The sequence below is a fragment of the Rhinoderma darwinii genome, chromosome 5 (assembly GCF_050947455.1).
Source record: "Rhinoderma darwinii isolate aRhiDar2 chromosome 5, aRhiDar2.hap1, whole genome shotgun sequence".
NCBI lineage: Eukaryota > Metazoa > Chordata > Amphibia > Anura > Rhinodermatidae > Rhinoderma > Rhinoderma darwinii.
In genome coordinates this window covers 67,949,366-67,970,902 of record NC_134691.1, presented here as the reverse complement: position 1 = coordinate 67,970,902, position 21,537 = coordinate 67,949,366, and the positions used below count along the sequence as shown (strand labels likewise).

Sequence of the window (21,537 nt, the reverse complement as noted above, 5' to 3'; positions counted from 1 at the left end):
GTATCTGCTTGTAAAAAAGATGTTAATTAGTAACTACTTTGTTTTGCCTTACCATTTCCCATATATCTACTTTATGTTGCCATTGTTTTTTGAACGTCCTCTTATTTTTCTAGGACGATACAAGGCTTAGAACTTTAGCAGAAATTTCTCACATTTTCAAGAAAATTTCCAAAGTATTTTTATAGGTACCAGTTCAGTAGTGGCTTTGAGGGACTTATATATTAGAAACCCCAAAAGTCAAAAACTGCACCCCTCAAAAGTATTCAATACAGCATTTAGAAATTTTTAACCCCTTTCGGTGTTTCACAGGAATTAAAGTAAAGTAGAGGGGAAATTTACAATTTTGTATTTTTTTTTGTCGGAAGATCCATTTTAAATCAATTTTTTTCTGTAACACAAAATGTTTTATCAGAGAAACGCAACTCAATATTTATTGCCGAGATTCTGCCGTTTTTAGACATATCCCACATGTGGCCCGAGTGTGGTAATGGACCGAAGCACAGACATCAGAAGCAAAGGCGCACCTAGAGGATTTTGGCACCTTCTTTTTATTAGAATATATTTTAGGCACCATGTCACGTTTGAAGAGGTCTTGTAGTGCCAAAACAGTGGAAACACCCCCAAAAAGACACCATTTGGCAAACTAAACCTCCAAGGAATTTATCAAGGGGTATAGTGAGCATTTTAACCCCACAGGTTTTTTGCTGAATTTTGTGGAATTCGTCTGTAAAAATGAAAATCTAATTTTTTTTAAATAAAACATAGAAATTATACATTTTTACAAGGAAGAAGAAAGAGCACCCCAAGATTTGTAAAGCAATTTCTCACGATAACGGCAATACCCATATGTGATAATAAACAGCTGTTTGGACACACGGCAGGGCTCAGAAGGGAAGGAGCACCATTTGGCTTTTGGAGCTCAAGTTTACTCAATTGGTTTTTGGGTGTCATGTCACATTTGCAAAACCCCTGAGGGACCAAAACAGTGGACACCCCCAGAAGTGACCCCAGTTGGGAAACTACAGCCCTAAAAAGTATTTGTCTAGGTATAGTGAGCATTTTGATCCCATAGGTTTTTTGCTGAATTTAGTGTAATTAGGCGGTGAAAACTTCTATTGTTTTTTATTCTTTTTTTTTACGGCGCTCACCGTGCATTATAAAATGACATTTAATTTATTCTGTGAGTTGATGCGATTACGGCGATACCATATGTATATAGGCTTTTTATGTTTTACGGTGTTTGTACTATAAAATAGAGCCACAACTGTTTTATTTTTCTATCAGGAAAGCTGTGTGAGGGCTTGTTTTTTGCGGAACAAACGGTCGTTTTTAATCGGTACAATTTTTGGGTACATGCGACTTTTTGATCCCTATTTATGCAATTATCTGGGAGCTGAAGGGACTAAAAATAGCGATTCCGGTATAGTTTTATTTTATTTTTTTTTATGGTGGTCACCGTGCAGGATAAATGACATTATATTTTTATAGTTCAGGCCATTACGAACGCGATGATACAAATTATGCATAGTTTATTTTTCTCATTTTTTTCTAATAATAAAGGACTTTATAAAAAGGGAAAAAAGGCGATTTTTAAATTGTATTTTTTTGTAACTTTTTTAACTAATCGCCTTCCATAGATGGCAGACCGGAGGCCTTTGTTAGGCTTCCGGTTGCCATAGCAATCATTCCCCCACGCAACAATCGGCCTCCGCAATCGCGTAGTGGGGTGCCAATGTTGAAATAACAACTTAAATACGGCGGTTGCTATTGCCTGCCGCATTTAAGCGGTTAATCGGTTCGGATCATCGCTGTGATCTGACCCAATGTTTTCCCCCAGTACTAAAGCTGCTAGTAGCAGCCTGTACTGGGAAATGCCGGGCTGCGGGGAAACCGGTTTCAGGCACAAGGACCAGCTCTGCAGCACGTTAATCTACGTGGGGTGGTCGGGAAGGGGTTAACTATCTTTTATTCAAGGTTTTAACTCCTGAAATAGTTTCTCCCTTTAAATACATAACTTAAAAACTTTTGTTTTGAATATACTAGAGGTCTCTATTTTAGCTGTTCCAATAGTTGGGTTACAATCACTGATATTGCAGCTTTGCTCCTTTGGTACTGCAATCTGTCCCTCTAAGGGTATGTTCATACGCTTAACCAAAAACCATCTGAAAATACGGAGCTGTATTCAAGGAAAATCAGCTCCTGATTAGAGTCAATGAAAAACAGCTCAAGTAGTGACATGCACTTCTTTTTTGCGGCCGTTTTTTTAAAACTGCCACGTAAAAAAATGGAATGTCGGAAAAGAACGCCGTTTTTTCCCATGGAAATCAATGGGCAGATGTTTGGAGGCGTTATGCTTTCGATTTTTTAGCCCAAAAAATGTCCGAAAATAAGCCGTGTGAACATACCTTAAGGCCTCAAGCACACAACCGTAGCCGTGTGTACGGCCGTGATTTTTGGGTCGGCCGGCCGCGGAGGATCACCCGCGAGCGGCCTGCAAATCGCGGGCCGTGCACATAGCCGCGTGCATTATTTTCTATGAGCCTGGACCACAGAACACGGCCGTAATAAGACATGTCCATTCTTTCTGCGGTCCAGGCTCCTGGGCCATGCACGGACCGTGGAAACCACAGTCATGTACATGGGCCCATAGAAATGAATGTGGCCGCAATTCTCCCCTGGATTTGCAGGGGAATTGCGGCCGCAAAAGCACGTTCGTCTGCATGGGGCCTAAGGCTTCCATAGTGGTCTCCTTCTAGCTCGTTATTTTGAAACAACGTGCTAATGAGATCAATAGCTTAATCAGTTTTATAGATTCTCTTATTTATTGAGGAAAGCACAAGGCCCAGTTCACGTTGAGTTTTTTGGCACTGATTTTGGACACGGAAATTGCGTCGGAATCGGCGCCAAAGAACAGCCAAAACAGCCTCCTATTGATTTCAATGGGAGGCGTTCTTTCCTCCCCGAACGAAAAAAAAAAAAAGCAGCATGTCCTTTCTTGCTGCAGTTCCGCCTCTAACCTCCCATTGAAATCAATGGCAGGGAGAGAAAGCATTTTCCGCTGCTTTTTTTTGGCCGTGGGCAAAAACCGCGGCAAGAAAGTGCAGGCAGGTCAAAATTGAGGCTAATTTTTTTTTCTGCCTGCAAAATACTCCATGTGAACAGGGCCTATTTGTTTTTATGTTCTACTACAATATTTTTAATCAGCACTTCGGTAGTGCGGTTTGTACCGCAGAGGGTTGCTTGTAGATCCAGCTCACTATTTTAAAACATTGTGTTGAGTATGAGTTTTATAGCATTTGATCTGCAATTGAATAGGGTGTTTTTTTACAATGTCATTTTACAGCAATTCTTTATTGGCTACGCAATTCAGTTTCGCACTTAATTTTAAAGACAATGGGCCTCATTTATCAAAACTGTATTATGCGCCACAACGCAATAGCACGTCCTGGTGCGGGGGGTGAATTATGGCGAGGGCTCACACTAATCTACTCCAGTAGACTCCAGTCCTGTGCCGTCACCGACCCCAGTCAAAAGTGATCCTCCGCCGGATGACCACCTCCTCCTACTGATGGTGAGTCGTGTCAGGCAGAGCGGAGAGTGGTAGCAGTAGGCTACCGCTCTCTGCTCTGTTTGCACTAAGTTCAATGGAAGGGGAAGGGGAGGCGCTATCTAGAAGGGGGAGCTGTGTTTGTTTTTTCCCCAATTCCACCCCAATAAGAATTTTTTTTTCAGTTTCCCCAGTACAATATTTTAAATAGGGCCAATAGAAACTACAACTCCTCTTGCAAAAAATAACAGAAAAAATAAAAAGTTATGGCTCTTGGAAGGTGGGGAGTGAAAAATGAAAAAGCAAAAAATGGCTGTTCTGAAAGGGTTAAAACAGTCTTTGCTGTTCATAGCAACCAGAGTTCAGCTTTTATTTTTCCAGAACAAAAATAAAAAAATTGAGCTCTGATGGTTTGCTATAGGCTAGCACAAAAGGACAGTTTTATTGTTAAATAGACAAGATACGTGATAAATGTATCAAAGCTGTTTATATACGCCTGATGAAGACCCTGGTATGTCATACAAATGCGCTTTACCTTCCCAACGAATAGACGTGTTTCAAGGATCACTCACAGGTTTTTCGATATCCTACAGTATCGTCCAAACTAGAGCCTTACCGGTATTTGTGTTGAAGGTTTACTTACATGCATTCAAAAGTTATTATACATTTTTATTTTTATTTAACACTAGGAGGTTAGGATTACCGGCTTTTCGATGTTCAAAGATTGTGCAGCATGATTGGAGTTGAGCGCTTGTTCTGTCACCACACAGACTAAATGACGACATCACCCAGCACTTGTGCAAACGATAGGGTTAATGGTGGTACCCAGTCAGCACGGAACGGTGACATCCTCAAAGAGCGTAGAGCAGCTAGGCAGGGTAAGAGATCTGTTGTCTGCTTTTGCTTGGTGTCACTTGAACTGAAAGTGATCCACAGTCAGTTAGGAGACAGGAAGACAAACTGGATGATCTACAGTTGGATATAGACATACACAATTGAGTCACATTATTATGACCACCTCCTACTTTCGACGTCGGCAGCGCGTAGCCCGTGAAGGAAGTGATGTGTCATGGGCTGTCTTGGTGAGTATATAAGGTGTGTGATAGGCTGTCTGAAGACACAAATCGTTGTTGCCATGAGTAAAAGTGGCGATTTATTAGTTGCAAAAGGGAGGATTATTGGCTTTCGGCCCATGGGTGGCAGTATTTCTCAAACAGCTCAGTTTGTCGACTGTTCGCGTGCTGCTGTGGTGAAAGTGTATCATGAGTGGACAAATCACACCATTGGGAATAACCAACGGGGAAACTGTGGAGTATTGACGTGAGAGATGAATGTCGGCTACGAAGGTCGAACGACACGCTACAGTGGACAGAGACTCGGTCTCTCGTAAGTAGTAGGTAGATCTATGTACAGTGCATATTAGATGGTATCATCCATTAGTCAGATAACAGCACAATATATACTATAGTTTTAGCATTAAGTAGAACATTCAGTATCCTTGCCTGTACACCAATGGAGAGAGATAGGTCTGTCATAAAGAGGACAGAGGAAGGCGGAGGGGAGCTGTTCGTCAGACACATCTCCTCCAGCCCAGAAAAATACACTGGCCTTGAAAATGTAGTCATGGGAAATGCATACAGCCATTGTGAAAGTACCTACCACTCCTTTCACATTCTTCACTCACTTAAAATAGCACAAATGAAGCTTGTAGAAAAAAAAAAACCCCACAACACCACTTTCCTATCTATTTATGCTGCAAGGATAGATCTTTAGTCTATAAATTAAATAACTAATTTAAGCAGGTGCGTAACAAGGAAAGACTGGACCCCATAGCAAGCTGTTGACTGCCCCCCCCCATTACAGTTAGCAACATACAGGCCCCAAAAAAATAAAAAAATAAATAAAAAAAATAAAATAAAATTAGATTCACCTAGGCCCAGTTCCCGAACGGAGCTTCTCCAAAGCATCCAGTGACGTCATCACCTCGGCCTGCGCAGGGATCCAGTCCAAACGTGGCCTGTAGCCTAGCAACCGGCTACAGGATATCTCCATGCTCTGCCATAGTGCATTTTTCCCCAACTTTCAAGTATCACAGAAATGGTCAACCGATGCGTCGCACGTGCAACTTTGCTCTTAAGCCTTGCATCTAATCCCACCCAATCCCGCCCATACACACCTGGTTCAGCCCACACAGTATAATACCAAATAGCTGCCTCCACATAGTAGAATGCCCCCGTACAGTATAATGCCCCATAGCTGCCACAATACAGTATACAGCCCCATAGATGCACCCATGAAGAATAACGGCAACACAGATGCCCCAATGCAGTATAATACCCCCCTTCTGCCGTTATACACTATGACACCTTAGCTGCCCCTAGTGCCAGTGCCCTTGTAGATCATGCATGTAGATAGAACCACAGTGTCCCCTGTAGATAGTGTCCCCCCTTATAGTGCCATAATATCTGTGCGGATAGCACCATTGGGACTCCCACTAGGAGCAGAATCCCCTGCCAGAGCAAATACCAGGAATTATGCTCTTAGAGGGAAGCCCTGATGTTACTCTCCATATATGGACTGGGATGTCAGTGGCTACTCCTTGATCGGAATCCCCATTGCAAACTCTGGCCGGGATTCTGCTCCAGGAGGAGCCCCTAACGTCAATGTCCATATATGAACAGTGACCTCAGGGGGTTTCCTCTAGGAGCCGAATCCCTGGCCAGATCATTGGAAACGGGGATTACGCTCAAGTAGCCACTGACATCCCTGTCCATATATGGACAGTGACATCTAGGGCTTCCCTGAGCAGAGCGCTGTGCCCATGAAGTCCTCCTGTGCTCTGAACCAATTCTGAAGCAGGGAGCTGATTGTTCCCTGCTTTAGAATTGGGTTCAACTGTATCCACGTCCTGTAGACGCAGATACAGTGGACAGCGGAACATAACCCCGGCCGCCCAAGACAGCGAGACACCGCCCGCTGAATCCCGGAGGGTTGGGTGGTATAGTGTACAATAGTATCTGCATCCTAGGGATGCAGATACTATTAAATTTGACGCTGCTACCGGGCCATGCCGTGGGCCTTGCATCAGCCGGTATGGCTGCTACAGCGGTAGTTACGCAACTGAATTTAAGAAATAGAATTACATGTGCAAGAATATCAATCAATATTTTAATGGCTCTCAGGGTTTTATTTTTATTTCAGGGATTCCATTTTACTGAGTGCTTCTAGTAAAATTACTTTGCAAAATGTTCCACTATAAAAAGCAATCCAGGTAAGACTAAACTGAATTGAATTATGGTCAATGACCGTTTACACTGTATGGTCTCAGATAAGGAGGAGCTCTTCCTTCAAGTTTGGCAGTCATGGCTCAGATACCTTGGGGCGAGCTCTTCGGTCCATTTTGCCTAGAAGACACTTGACCCTCATTCTCATGCCTCCCTCCCCCCCCCCCACTCTCTCTCCCTTCCCTTTATTACTTCCTTCTTGGATATGTGGCAATATTTGGAATATATTTGTTTGTCACGATTTGATTTATGGGGAATGCCCCGGCTGCTACTTGTATTGTTTGATGTACAGTTTACCCTTTCTTGAAAGCCTTGAATAAAAATTATTGAAACATAAAAGCAATCCAGTTTTATTATCCAGTTATATTAACCCCTTCCCGCAATTTCACGTAACTGTACGTGATGCGGTCTATTCCCACGTACAGTTACATGATCGCTTTAAACTGCTGCCGCATCGGGATGTGCGGCGGGATTTTAAAACAGACGGCTGTCCAAGACAGCCTAGCAACTGTGGATGCCGGCCGAGGACAAATCACAGCAGTCCAGATGGACCAATCACAGCTTAGTATGATACTTGAACTGAATTAAACTTTAGAAAATACGTCTGTCGGCGAAGGACCAAATCACAGCAGATTGACCAATCACAGTTTCTTATGACCGTTGGAGTGGGGAGTTTAGTGCAGTCTCCGTCTCTGACCGCTTCACTTCTGTCACGGAAGCGATCAGAGAAGGAGCTATTGATAGTAACCGTATAATTTATAATACAGTACAAATTAACAAGATAAAATTAACCCCTGGATCACCCAGCAGCCGATCTACTGTACCCTATACCTGTCCTGTGCTCTATACTGGTATCCATCACCAGCCATCTGCGACACAGTAACCTTGGTGCCCTATCACAAGACTGGTAGCCTTGTGTGCCGCATCCAGCCTCGTTTGCCGCATCCAGCCCTCTGTGCCTCATTCAGACTCCTGTGCACCAAGACGTCAGTTACTGCCCAGCGTATAAAGTAAAAAAAATTAACCCAGTCATTGACTCACTACCCTCCTGTGCCTGATTGGCACCAACCAGCCTCATCAACACTCTGTACCACCAGTATCACCTGTGATCCTGTAAATCACTGCCCAGTGAGGTGTGAAAAGTGGGGTGTAAAATAAATTCACCCCTTCATTATCTCATCGCTACCCTCCTGTATTCTACGCCTAATTGGAACATACCAAACTCCATCCACCTGCGTTTGACACCTGTTACCCGGGAGTTTTTGTAGATAGATGAAATAAAACACATTGGTTTTAGAGAATTAGTTAGTTAGTTATTCTATATAAAAAATAAAAAAAAAGTTTTACCTTACTTTTGACGCCTGTGACACTTGTTACTAATTAAGTTAACAGAAGAAAAAAGAAATTAAAAAATGACTAAAGCGTCTGTATACTGCCGAAGAGGCATGTGTCATGCTCTTTGAGGAATCGGATTCTGGTAGTGGGGGGGGGGGGGGAAATGAGGTGACATTTCTAGTGTCACCTTCAGCTAGTGACTCATCTACTGATGAACTGTCACATAGGTATCCAAGGGTAGGTTCTCTACAGAACGTCAGTAGTGCACAATCGCAGCCTAGTACAGCTGACTCCACATGGATTCCCGCAGATAATTTTGTGCCCCAGGTGCCGGAATTCACTGCGACTCCAGACATCAATGTAGATAGTTAATTTCACTGAAACCTGCACTTTTTCCAACTGTTCTTCACTGATAACCTTGTATATTTGATGGCGGCACAAAAACATATGCGGAGCAATTTCCCGCAATCCAAATAGTTTTCATGCCAGGCCCCAAAAATTGACCCCCATAAACCCCACTTAAAATAGGACAGTTCTGGGGCCTTCTATTGAGTATGGGCATTACCAAAAAACCCACCATACGTTCCTATTGGAACAGACATTCTTTATCATTCCCCTCTTTATTTTCTTGCCATGCCCAGGACCCGTTTTGAAATTTTATTAAAATTCCTTCACTACAACAATAATGAGTGCCCACCCTTAACGACCCCAATTATGATAGCCTCCATAAAATAAGGCCAGTAGTTGACCATAACAACTTAAAATTCAGGTCAGGTCTATTACGCCCCAAAAATGCCTAGCAGTGGACAAATCCCTAGTCCACTTTAAAGGCAGATTACACTTCCGCCTGTACCTTCCCAACAAAAGGGCTAGGTACGGCATGAAGCTGTATAAGGCCTGCAAAAGTGTGTCTGGGTATACACTGAATCCTTCCCTTCATATACACGAAAGCGCAAAGATCGAGCCACCAGACTGTCCCCCTGTCCTGGGAATAAGTGGGAGGATAGTATGGGATTTGCTCCACCCCATACTGGACCAAGGATACCACTTGTATATGGACAATTTTTACACCAGCGTCCCCCTCCTGAAGTGCCTTTCTGCCAGGGGCACACTAGAATGTGGCACAATTCAGCCACAATTGTGTCACAATTAATTCCAATGAAGAACAGCTCACAATTACGGCCGTCAAAGACGCGTCGCAAAATGCAAGCACAAGCAATTACGTCTGAAATGACAGAGCTGTTTTCTCCTGAAAACAGCTCCGTAATTTCAGACGTAAATGCAGTTTACGTGTGCACATAACCTTAATGTGAAGTGGATGGTGCAAAGTGAAAAATGGCAGTTCTCCCATTATGCCATTTCAGGGCCCAATATGCTATGCTTAGCTTGTGCCACTGGAGATGTATATCTTGTGCTGAATAATACTCCATATATGATATTTACATAGTTCCAGGAGGTTTCTAGGGCCTACTTTTTATGTGGATGATTTTTAAGCAACACCTTATGTTTACAGAGGCTCCAGAACATAAAGTAAGTTCAAGAAATGCCTCATTTAATAAAATTGCACTGTAAAGGATCTGCCAGCCACAACTTCTGTGTATACGCCCATGGGTAATCAGTCTGCACCTGGTTCTATGTCTGTGAGACTGACTCCATCTTCCACCACTCAGGATGGCAGGCTTAGGAGTGGGAGAGCCTATCGCAGCCTGGCCAGACGGAGCTAGCTCCCGCCCTCTGTCTATTTATACCTGCCTTTCCTGTTCCTCCTTTGCTTGTGATTCTTCTCGTGTGGTTTCCTGGCCTGGCTGCAGCTCCTAGCTATTTGACCTTGCTTCATTCTGACCCCGGCTTACTGACTATTCTCCTGCTCTGCGTTTGGTACCTCGTACATTCCTGGTTTGACTCGGCTCGTTCACCTCTCTTGTTGCTCACGGTGTTGCCGTGGGCAACTGCCCCATTTCCCTTTGCTTGTGTCCCCTTGTCTGTCGTGCACCTACTGAGCGTAGGGACTGTCGCCCAGTTGTACCCCGTCGCCTAGGGAGGGTCGTTGCAAGTAGGCAGGGACTGAGTGGTGGGTAGATTAGGGCTCACTGTCTGTTTCCCAATCCCCCTGTCATTACATGCACCCTTCAAAGCACCGTATTCATCTAGGGGTATAATGGGAATTTTTTTAGTTTTTTTTTGGGGGGGGGGATCTGGGGTAGTAGTATTGAGATATCAAATTAATTTGGAAAATAAATGAAATGTATTTAAGAAAATGAATGGAATGGATGTGATGTCATTGGCGTAGTAAAAATTAGATTTAACGAATATCCCCCGAGGTGTGATAAAAACGAAAGCATTCTCCGATGCAGAGGCCTGGTTTAGAGGGACAGGTCATACAGTAGTGAGTGGTGTCTTTCCTAATCCCTCTACTTGAGCAAACGCGACACCTTTTCTGTTTTTTTTTTGTTTTGTTTTTTCTTCCTGGTCTCCAACGATCATATTTTTTTTTAAAATAATTTTTTATTTTATTTTTTCCTGGAATCCCAGGAAAGTCTCCGTATTGCTGGATGTTCTGTAGAGAACAAAGGCGTTAGAGTGGCAGTTGGGTGAGGTATACTGCCAATTTTTTTTTTATACCACGCCCTAGATTTTCTTAGGGCACTGTAGGGCTGCAGTACCTTGTCTGAAAGATCCACCCCTCCCATGAATTGGTTATATTTCTGGATGCACACAAGGCTGGGTGGTCTGCTCTGTGGCTCCTCTGACAGGAACTGGGGTGGATCGATCAGCATGGAGTTTGGTCAAAACAAAGACATCACGCTTGTCTTTATATTTGACAAGCATCAAATTTTCGGCGCAAACAGCCCTGCTTTCCCCCCGGCGCAGTGTCTGCTCTATGAAGACTTGTCGAGACCCTTTTGATTTGGCTCAAATTACATCCAAAGAAGTGTCCTGCACTTCTTTGATATTTTATGTGTCGTCTTTTAACAGCTGTCAAACGACGACACGTAAATTACAGGTCGTCGGCAAACCCATTCAAATGAATGGGCAGATGTTTGCCAACATGTTGGAGCCGTATTTTCAGGCATAAATCGAGGCATAATACGCCTAGTTTACGTCGTGTGAACCCAGCCTAATTCTGAAAAAGAATTTAAAAAAAAAAAAAGGTTTAAAATGCTCACTAAACACCTGCAATAATTCCTTGAGGGGTGTAGTTTCTAAACTAGGGTCACTTTTGGAACTTCCAACTGTACTGGCACTTTAGGAGTACTGCAAATGAAACATGGTGCTCGAAACACATTAGTGCCTTCCCTTCTGAGCCCTACAGTGTGCCCAAGCAGCAGATAATGACCACACATGGGGTATTGGCCTTATACAGAGAAATTGCACAACAACTTTGGGGTGTTTTTTTTTTTTTTTTATTACCCTCGTATAAAATAAAAATGAGGATAAAAGCAACGCTTTATTGGAGAAAATTCAGTTCTGCATTTTCACGGCCCATTGTTTATAACTTCTATGAAGCACCTTTCGAGTCCAAATGCTCACTACACCCCTAAATAAATTCCTTAAGGCGTGTGGTTTACAAAAAATTGGGTCACTTCCTGGGGGGGGGGGGGTTTCATTGTACTTGTACCTCAGTAGCTCTGCAAACACTACATGGCACCCGAAAACCAATCCAGCCAAATCTGTGCTCCAAACAGCACTACTTCTTTTCTGAGCCCTGTCGTGGGTCCAAACAGCAATTTAATACCACATATGGGGTATTGCCGTAATCAGGAGAAATTGCTTTACAAATGTTGGGGTGCTTTTTTTCCTTTATTTCTTGCAAAAATTAAAAAAAAAAAATTCAGAAAAAAAAAAAAGTTGATTTTCATAGACTATTTCCAATAACTTCAAAGAAAACTGTGGGGTCAAAATTCTAACTATACACCTACAAAAATTCCTTGAGGGGTGTAGTTTCCAAAATAGGGTCACTTTCGGGGTGTTTCCACTGTTTTGGCACCACAAGACCTCTTCAAACCTGACATGGTGCCTAAAATATATTCTTAAAAAAAAAAAAAAAAAAAATTTAAAAATTACAAATTAATTTCTGAAAAAAACATTTAAATAATTTATACATTTCACCTCTACCTTGCTTTAATTCCTGTGAAATGCCTAAAGGGTTAAGAAACGTTGAGTGCTGTTTTGAATACATGGAGGGTTGCAGTTTTTAAAATGGGGTGATTTATGGGGACTTTCTAATATATGAGGCCCTCAAAGCCACTTCACATCTGAACTGGTCCCTGAAAAATAGCCTTTTGAAATTCTCTTGAAATTGTGAGAAATGGCTGCTAAACGTAAGTCTTGTAGCGTCCCAGAAAAATAAAAAGGACGTTCAAAAAACAATGCAAACATTAAGTAGACATATGGAAAATGTTAACTGGTAACTATTTTGTGTAGTATTACTATATGATTTACAAGCAGATACATTTAAAATTTAGACAAATGCTAAATTTTCTCTAAATTTTGGTATTATTCACAAATATTAAAAAAATTGTCGATAAATTCAGTAACACAAAGTACAGTATGTCACGAGAAAACATTCTCAGAATCGCTTGGATAGGTAAAAGCATTCCAGAGTTATTACCACATAAGTCGACACATCAGATTTGAAAAAAAAAATTGTCTGTGTCCTAAAGGCCAAAACAGGCTGTGTACTTAAGGGGTTAAAGGGGTTTTCCAACAAGAGAAATTTATAGCACATCCATAGAATATGCCATTTATGCTTGATCGGTGTGGTTCCTAGTTCTTAGACCCCACTTATCAGGAGAATGGGAATTCAGTAACCCAACAATTAGCTGTGGGAGCCAGATGGCAACAGCTGTAAGAACCAGGGATATTTAGAAGGGAGAGCTGGTCGCACTTGGCTGTGAACATAACTTCTATAGACCAATAGAGCGCCTCTGATGTACAGCTACCTCTATCTTTCCCAGTTTTACCACAGAGGCAACTTAATGGCTACCCCTCCCTATTTTACCAATGAATCATAGGCTGCCCTACCAGATATTTATGGCATATGCACCATTCAGCCATAATATGCAAACCACTAACAGATTAAATGATGAATAATGATGATTACAATGTTACAATGGTGTCTGTCAAGGGGGGAGATATTTGACAGTAAGTGAACATTCAGTTCTTGACGTTAATGGGTTGGAAGCAGGAAAAATAGGCAAGTGTAAGGATCTGAGTAATTCTGACAAGAGCCAAACTGTAATGGCTAGACGACTGGGTAAGAGCATCTCTAAAATAGCAGGTCTCGTTCGATGTTCCCAGTATGCAGTAGTTGGTAACTACCAAAAGTGATCCAAGGAAGGGCACGCGGTGGAACCAGTAACCGGGACATGTTTGCCATCGCTGGGTATGGGGAGTAAAGGCAAGCCCATTTGCTCCAATCACACAGAAGAGCTACTGTAGCACAAACTGCTGAAAAAGATTATGCTGGCTATGACGGAAATGTGTCAGAACACAAAAGTACATCGCAGCTTGCTTTGTATGGGGATGCTTACCTGCAGATCGGTCAGAGGGCCTATGCTGACCCCTGTCCATCACCAAAATCACTTACAATGGGTACGTGAGGATCAGAACTGGACCATGGAGCAATAGGTGAACGTGTCCTGGTCTGAAGAATCTAATTTTCTTTTACATCATGATGATGCCCAGGTGTGTGTGTCTTTTACCTGGGGAAGAGATGGCCCCAGAACGCACTATGGGAATAGACAAGCCCCCAGAGACATTGTAATCCTTTGGGCAATGTTTTTCTGGGTCCTGGCATTCACGTGGATGTTAGGCATTGTCTGCATCTGAAGCTCCGTTAGGGGCCTCCGTTGCAGATCCGGCGCAAAATAACGGCAAACACTATGACGAAACTGTACGAATGAACCCAGTAGAGTCAATTGGTTCCGTCGGGTGCATCATGCAACAGATCTGGCCCTTCTGCTCAGTCATAGGAGCAAAACAGTGAAAAGAACCGGAACACAAACTCTGAACGCAGATGTGAGTGGAACCTAACTGACACATGCCACCTAACTAAACATTGTTGCAGACCAAGTATACTCCTTCATGGCAACGGTATTACCTCATGACAGTGGGCCTGTTAATTCTGTGTCCCAATGACGCGGATAGAATTGAGTTGTATAGTATGTAGCTAGTGTATTCTGGCTCTGGTCACGGGGGGGGGGGGGGGGGGGGTGTTTCTGGGAAAAATGGAAGCCCCCCGTTTGAGTCTCTGGTTTTGGTAGCACAAGGAGTTCCTACACAATGCCATAACAGTCTTTTAAAACCGGTACCTTTAATTTATTGACATTGAATTCAATTTGCCACCTCTTGGTACAGCTTACCATGCCCTTAGTCAGCTATTTTACCCTCCCTCAGTCATGGTACACACACACACACAGACATATAGAGAGAGAAATATTCATATCTCATCTACTGCGGTGATGATTAAAATCACTGAGGCGTTCCATGACCATATAAAAATACTAGGTTACTATTATTCTATTAATATATTAGGGCCATTTTCAAAACGGCCACGTAATAAGACGCCCCATCGGAACAGAACGCCGTTTTTCCCATTGAAATCAATCGGCAGATGTTTGGAGGCGTCCTGATTTTTTGGTCATTTACGGCCCAAAAAACGGCCCAAAATAGCCCGAGTGAACATACCCTTAGAGGAAGCTCCTGCTTCTTCTGCAAAAAAAGAGATTCTTCAGCAGTTCAGGTGGACTAATCTATTTTTATACTAATATATAAATATGTTTTTTCAAGAATACACCAAACTGTTGATTTGACCACTCCTAACATTTGTGCTATTTCTCTGATGGATTTCTTAATTTTTTCAGCCTAACGATGGTCTATTTCACTTGCGTTGAGCGCTTCGACCTCATGTTGTGGGTTCACAGCAACAGCTTCCAAATGCAAATGCCACACCTGAAAGACTCCAGACCTTTCACCTGATTAATTGATGATGGCTTAACGAGGGAATAGCCCATTAAACATCTTGAGATAATTGTCAAGTTACCTATGGTCCCTTGAAAAAAAAAAAAAAAGGGGCAGCTGCATATTAAGAGCTGTAATTCCTAAACCCTTCCTCATATTAGGATGTGAATACCCTCAAATTAAAGCGGAGAGTCCACACTTTACTAAAACATATTGAATATACAGTTATATAATCAATATGGGCTTAAACAGCTAAAATGCCAAAACCTGTGTCACTGTCCAAATAATTCTGGACCTAACACTTTTTTATTTTTTTTTATGTGGTGGAGCTCTATTTTTTATTTTTTTGCACAGCTCTAAATCTCCAGTAAAGCCATAGAGTTTAAAGAAATTATTCCATGTGCCCGCAGAAACCACTAGAGGGAGCTTGCTGCGTACAGACTATGCCCCTGAGCTTCACCCAGTGAAGGTAATTGCATACATTAAATTTAATTATGTTTTAACATAGATTATCCTGAAGCAAATATTTTTATTTGACTTAGTTAGCCACCATTATTATTATAGCACCAACATATTCCAGAGTCATATTTATGCTCTAATTTCCCACCATCAAGCATGCACACATCATGGCAAAACCATATTAATATTCTAGTGGAAAGAAGAATTCACCTGTTTAATACTTAATATAGTAACATAATGATACCAGTAATATAGTATAATACTGCTTAGTACAACATATGATTGTAAATATAATGAAATTATTTTCTCCAGTTTGGTTCTCGCTCAATAACCCTGTATCTTAGTTATTTTCAAACTAGTTTCCTAAGGGAGAGTGTGCTAAACTGGTAGCTTTAATTTTTCCCTGTGGTTTACTACAGTAGTTACTGTTTAACATCCCCACCCACGTTTTTAGTTTGTTTAGTAAATCGATCTGATGGTAGGCAGCCCTGTCGCCATTGAGTAAAGGTAATATTCTATAGCATATGGTAGAAACGCGTGCAGAGATAGCAGACTGTTTAGGAAATTTCTCCCAGAAAAGCTGACACCATTGTTCTTTATCCTGTGAAGAAAGTGAATTGTGAATATGAAGAGTTTGTGATCAGAAGATCTAAAGAGGTTAGTAAACATTAAGAAACTTAACAGGGTGAAAGCAAAACAATCACATGCTTCTAGATGCGTAGAATATTCGTAGAAAGATAGTTGGTGTTTATTTAAACAAAATATATCTTTGTGCTCCTTTCAGCGAGATACTTGTATTTTTGAGTCACATGACCTCTGACGCCACCCTGTACGACACTTGTTAAGTTGCCGTCATTTACTCATATTGTTTCTGCACCTTACATATTGTTGCCTGTACAAAATGTGGTTACAGTTCATATACCAATCATTAATTTTTATAATATGTTACCTTGTATTTACATGTGTTTTCTTGTAATCAAATAAAATACACTCCAAGATTTTGGCCCTAAATGGGTGATCGTTGCAATATTTTTTACTTATCGGGAGCAAATCTGCACAGATATTTGGGCCAATGTAAAAAATTGCAAATAACCTTCTATTTGAAACTTATTTTTATAGTGTGAAATTTTGTTTTCTTGTTCCACAAGTATTTTTCTCTGACAATAGTGAAACGATTGAGAATTTTTATTACACTGCCTATCCCTTTTATATACATTCATCTGTTCTTCAAAACATTTCCTACTTTTTGTAAGAATCTAAGCCAACTCCCTGCTTACACAGAATCAGGAACACCCTTCTATAGAATGTTATGCTTTTTTTTTTTAGCTCTGTATATATGGTTACATTAAAAGAATAGGGGTTCAATTGATATATATTTATTTTTACTGTGGAGGTCGTGCATTTGTATTAGAATGTTGGGCGATACAGTAATGTTTTCATCTAAATATAGGTGTTACAGAAAAATTTGACTCACATTGTAGAGGAATGATACATTAGACGTAACTACAAATGGACAATAGAAGAGCCAGATCAGGAAAAGGAAAATAGTTTAGAAAATGCAATATACAAATAAATGTTAGAAAAAAACGTGCTCTGCAGCTACAGTACATTCAAGATTGCCTTAATCCCCACAATAGCATACCCGGCAATGTTTAGACAATGACCGAATAGTACCACCATGCAGTGTAAAAAAAAATAAAAAAATTATATTTATATATATTATATATTATATATAGTGCAGTAAAAAATACCACAATGCAGTGCTCACATAGATGCCATGCAGTGCCTAAATAATGCCACCAGTGTGCCCAAATAATCTCACACATGGCCAAAATAGAACTCAGGCCACAACGCGGCACAGAAGTTCTCCCTTTCTGTGAATCATCCTGATGGGACGATAGATGCCTCTTGCTGGTGCAAGCCCAAGAGAACATTCTCAGCACAGCGTAAATTAATAAAACCGATGTCAAAATAATTTTATCCACTATATTTATGAAAATTTGCTTTAATTGTTTTGGGATGAAGGTGTCAATTTCAGCTACATGTATTTACATTTTACAGTGCTTATTTAGAGAATACACAGGGGGAAATTTATTAAGACTGAGAATTCGTAATCTAAATTGCGCTGGAATAAGATAATTTACCTTAAAGCACCTAATTTATCAAGAGGCGCTGGTCTAAATAAATTAGGTGCATCTCTGGCCATCCATGCACCAGAAAGTAAAATCTACTCCAATTACGAGTTGGCGTAGATTTGAGCTATAATCGATACCAGTTTCTGGCGTGAATTATAGTAAATTTGTCAGGCCGTGGGTGGCCCCATCCCCTTTTTGAAAAACTCCGAAGGCGGTGTAAAAAATAAAATATAAGCTAAAAGACTATTTGGAAGAATTTAGACTTTTCTACGTATTTAATAAATTCCCCACAGTGCTTAAATTCTCAAATGTAAACCATGTTCATTTTTAGTCCTAGAGCGAATCTCATTGACTTGAGCTGCAGTAGTGCCAGTGTTTGTTTATATGCCACCTGTCCATGCTGGCGACTGAATTGATGTACACACACACACACACACTCATAGTAATAGTCCTTTACATCAGATCTAAGTAAAAGAAATCAGAACAAGGTTTATAATGGAGTGTATGAGTACTCTATATGCTCATTTATTTGGAGGTATAATTATGCCATAGTATAGATCCAGGGGCGTAACTAGGAAAGACTGGGCCCCATAGCAAACTTTTGACTGGGCCCCCCCAGGTGACACACAGCCCCCCTTATAGTGCCCCCTGTAGATTGTGCCATAAAGCCCCCCTGTATACAGCGTCATACAGCTCCCCCTGTATATAGTGCCACATATTTGTAAAGCCGTATCAGCCAGGGGGATGTCAATCAAACATGGAAAGATAGTTTGAGGCAGGACTATGACTCTTCAGGATAGCGGCACCGTCCTATGACCCTTTAATGAGTAATTAGCATATAGTGTGCGCCGTTTTAAAAGTTGATTTTATAGATTTTGCTGCATCTGGAAAAAAAAAACAAAAAAAAACAACACACATTTGGAAATATTGTCAGGTCATGTATTACTGCATGGTGGCGCTTCAAGGGGTTAAAACTAGCAGACAGGTTCCCATAAACTATACAATGAATTGAAAACAATTCCATCTGTCCTGCAATTTTGTTATTATAAATATATCCTATATAATTATAGCTCCAGAACCACACTCCTACATATATACAGTACCAGAACAAAGCTCTGTACATAAATACAGCACTAGAACAAAACTCATACATATATACAGCACGAGAGCTACGCTCAATACATAAATACAGCCCCAGAACCAAGCTCAGTATATACATGCAACACCAGAACAAATACAGCTCAATTTAGTGCAACCCCTGCCATATAGGTTTGTACGGCGTAAACTTACAGCTCCCAGCATGGCTCAAATAATGGTAAGGATATGCGGTTTCACACACAAAAAAAAAAAAAAAAATCATACGACCCATCGTCTCACTGCAGATCATACAGTGACTACAGTACTGATTAGAGGCAGAATAAATATTTACATTGAGTGACATCTCAGATTCTAATTATTTTTCTCTTTCCTTCTCCCTCCGGTCCAGATTTCTATGATGGATTTCTCCCAGCCACAACCCATTTCTACAGTTTTCCACTCAGATATCTTAAAGTTCTCACTTAATACATTTCTGCACCTATAAACGAAGATAAAATTCAACACTTCTTATTATAAAACACCATACACTGTGTCCGATTATAATAGTACCATACATGTGCCCCCTGTAGATAGTGCCCCCATAGAGCCTCTGTAGATCGTGCCCTACATAGAAGTCACTGTAAATAGGGCCCCATATATGGACTCCAGAGCTGCAAAGCAATAATGCTAACCACCATGCTGCCCTACATATAGCTTCCCCTATAGATAGGGGCTCACATATAGCCCACCCCTGTATATAGTGCCCTACATATAGCTACCCCTGTATATGGTGCTCCACATATAGACCCCCCCGTGTAGATCGAGCCCCCACTATAGATAATGCCACTCTTTTTTCCTACTAAAACTGTAACTTTACATGCTCACCCTGATCCCATTCCCACGCCGCCCAGTGGCAATGCAGAGCTGTTCTTTTCTGAGCAGGTCTGCTTGAGCTGAACTACTCAAGCGGCGCATCGTTGAAAGGCGCCGATTGGCATGACAGAATGACTTGCCTCGTCAATCAGCGCCTTTCAACCACGGAAGAAGCGTGTTGACGTCATCGCGTCGCTAGTCGTTGAAAGGCGCTAATTGGCGGGGCAAGTCATTTTGTCCCGCCAATCAGTGTCATTGTAAGGCGCTGAATGGTCAGACACGGAACGTGCCCAGCCATTCAGCGCTAATGCATGTATTTGTACCTGCATGCTATAGACGCAGGTACAATTACTGCAAGAGGGGGTGGCTGTCGCTAGCACCGGGCCCCCTCAGGTGCTTGCGACGCCACCGAGTATGAGGGCCCCTGCTGCCCGGCCCAAAAATGTTAAAGGCTCGGCGGCGTGGGCCTCGTAATAGTGTCTCTGCAGCAGCCATAACGGCTGTTAGCGGCGCCACTGGGCATATGGGGGGGGGGGGTGTTGGCAGGTGGCACAGGCCCCATCATGCCACAGGCCCCGTAGCAGCCGCTACAGCGGTAGTTACGCCACTGTATAGATACCCTTTAAAGTCCATATTAAACTCAGCACTACAGTCAAAACAATAATGCTGAAACACTCAAGCCATAGATGCTTTAGGAAATTCACTGACTTAATAGTCAAACTAAATATCAAGGAAATAATGACCATATGTGCAGGGAGCATCAAAGTGGCACACGTGTTCTTTGGCTTTGCACTTTATAAAGCTGTAGGCACTCATAGTGCTGTATGGAGTCGCCATAGCAAACTATTACTGGTTTTGTCCACCCAAAAGCAATTCTTCTAGGCATGTTCTCTATTATGGAGGTATTCTCCCCAAGTGCCTTCAAGACACATGGGGAGAATACCTATTGAAGTCCCCTAGGACTGCCTTCACTCTGCGTCTGTTAAGCCCTGCCTGGGGCAGGGCTTAACAGAAGCCTGTAAAAATGACGATATACTGCAATACGTTAGTATTGCAGTATATTGTACCAGCGGTCTAACAATCGGTAGTTCAATAAAAAGGAAATAGTTTAGTAGTGGGCGTTGTACAGAGGAGTGCATGACGCTGACCAATCGGCATCATGCACTCCTCTCCATTCATTTACACTGCACTAGAGATATAGATATATCGCTATGTGCAGCCTCATACACAAACCCTAACATTACTACAGTGTCCTGATAATGAATACACATGGCCATCCAGCCTGGATGTCATGTGTACTCAGAATCCTGACACTTCTGACTCTTTTTTGTGAGATTCCAGCAACAGATACGAAATCTCGCGAGATTACGAGGTAAACGAGATTTCGTATCCGTTGCTGTAAATCTCACAGAAAAGAGTCAGAAGTGTCAGGATTCTGAGTACACATGACGTCCAGGCTGGATTTCATGTGTATTATCAGGACACTGTAGTAATGTTAGGGCTTGTGTATGTAGCTGCACATAGTGATATAACTATATCGCTAGTGCAGTGTAAATGAATGGAGAGGAGTGCATGATGCCGATTGGTCAGCGTCATGCACTCCTCTGTACAACACCCACTTGGTCGAAAGTAAAAGTACGCCCACTTGGGCATTAAGAAAGCTCATTAGCATAAACCAAAATCGCTCCCGACGTTGTGAAAAAAAAACGTTTTTTTTAAATAAAAAGCATTACTGTCACCTACATTACAGCGCCCATCTCCTTATGTAGGAGACAGGGCACTTATAATGTGGTGATAGAGTCTCTTTAAAACCAGTTTGTGTGCAAATAGAAAAGGGATCAGTGACTAATGCTTCCACCATAAT

At 41.8% G+C, this 21,537-nt stretch overlaps 1 protein-coding gene across 1 annotated transcript in view; it reads left to right on the top strand.

Moving 5' to 3' along the window:
• Positions 1-16,074: 16,074 nt before the first annotated feature.
• The window catches only part of HNF4G (hepatocyte nuclear factor 4 gamma), a 102,389-nt gene continuing 96,926 nt past the window's right edge, over positions 16,075-21,537 (top strand). Inside the window, exon 1 of the mRNA XM_075828201.1 lies at positions 16,075-16,245. The gene's annotated coding sequence lies outside the window, so the exon portion shown is untranslated. The remainder of the gene's footprint in view (positions 16,246-21,537) is intronic.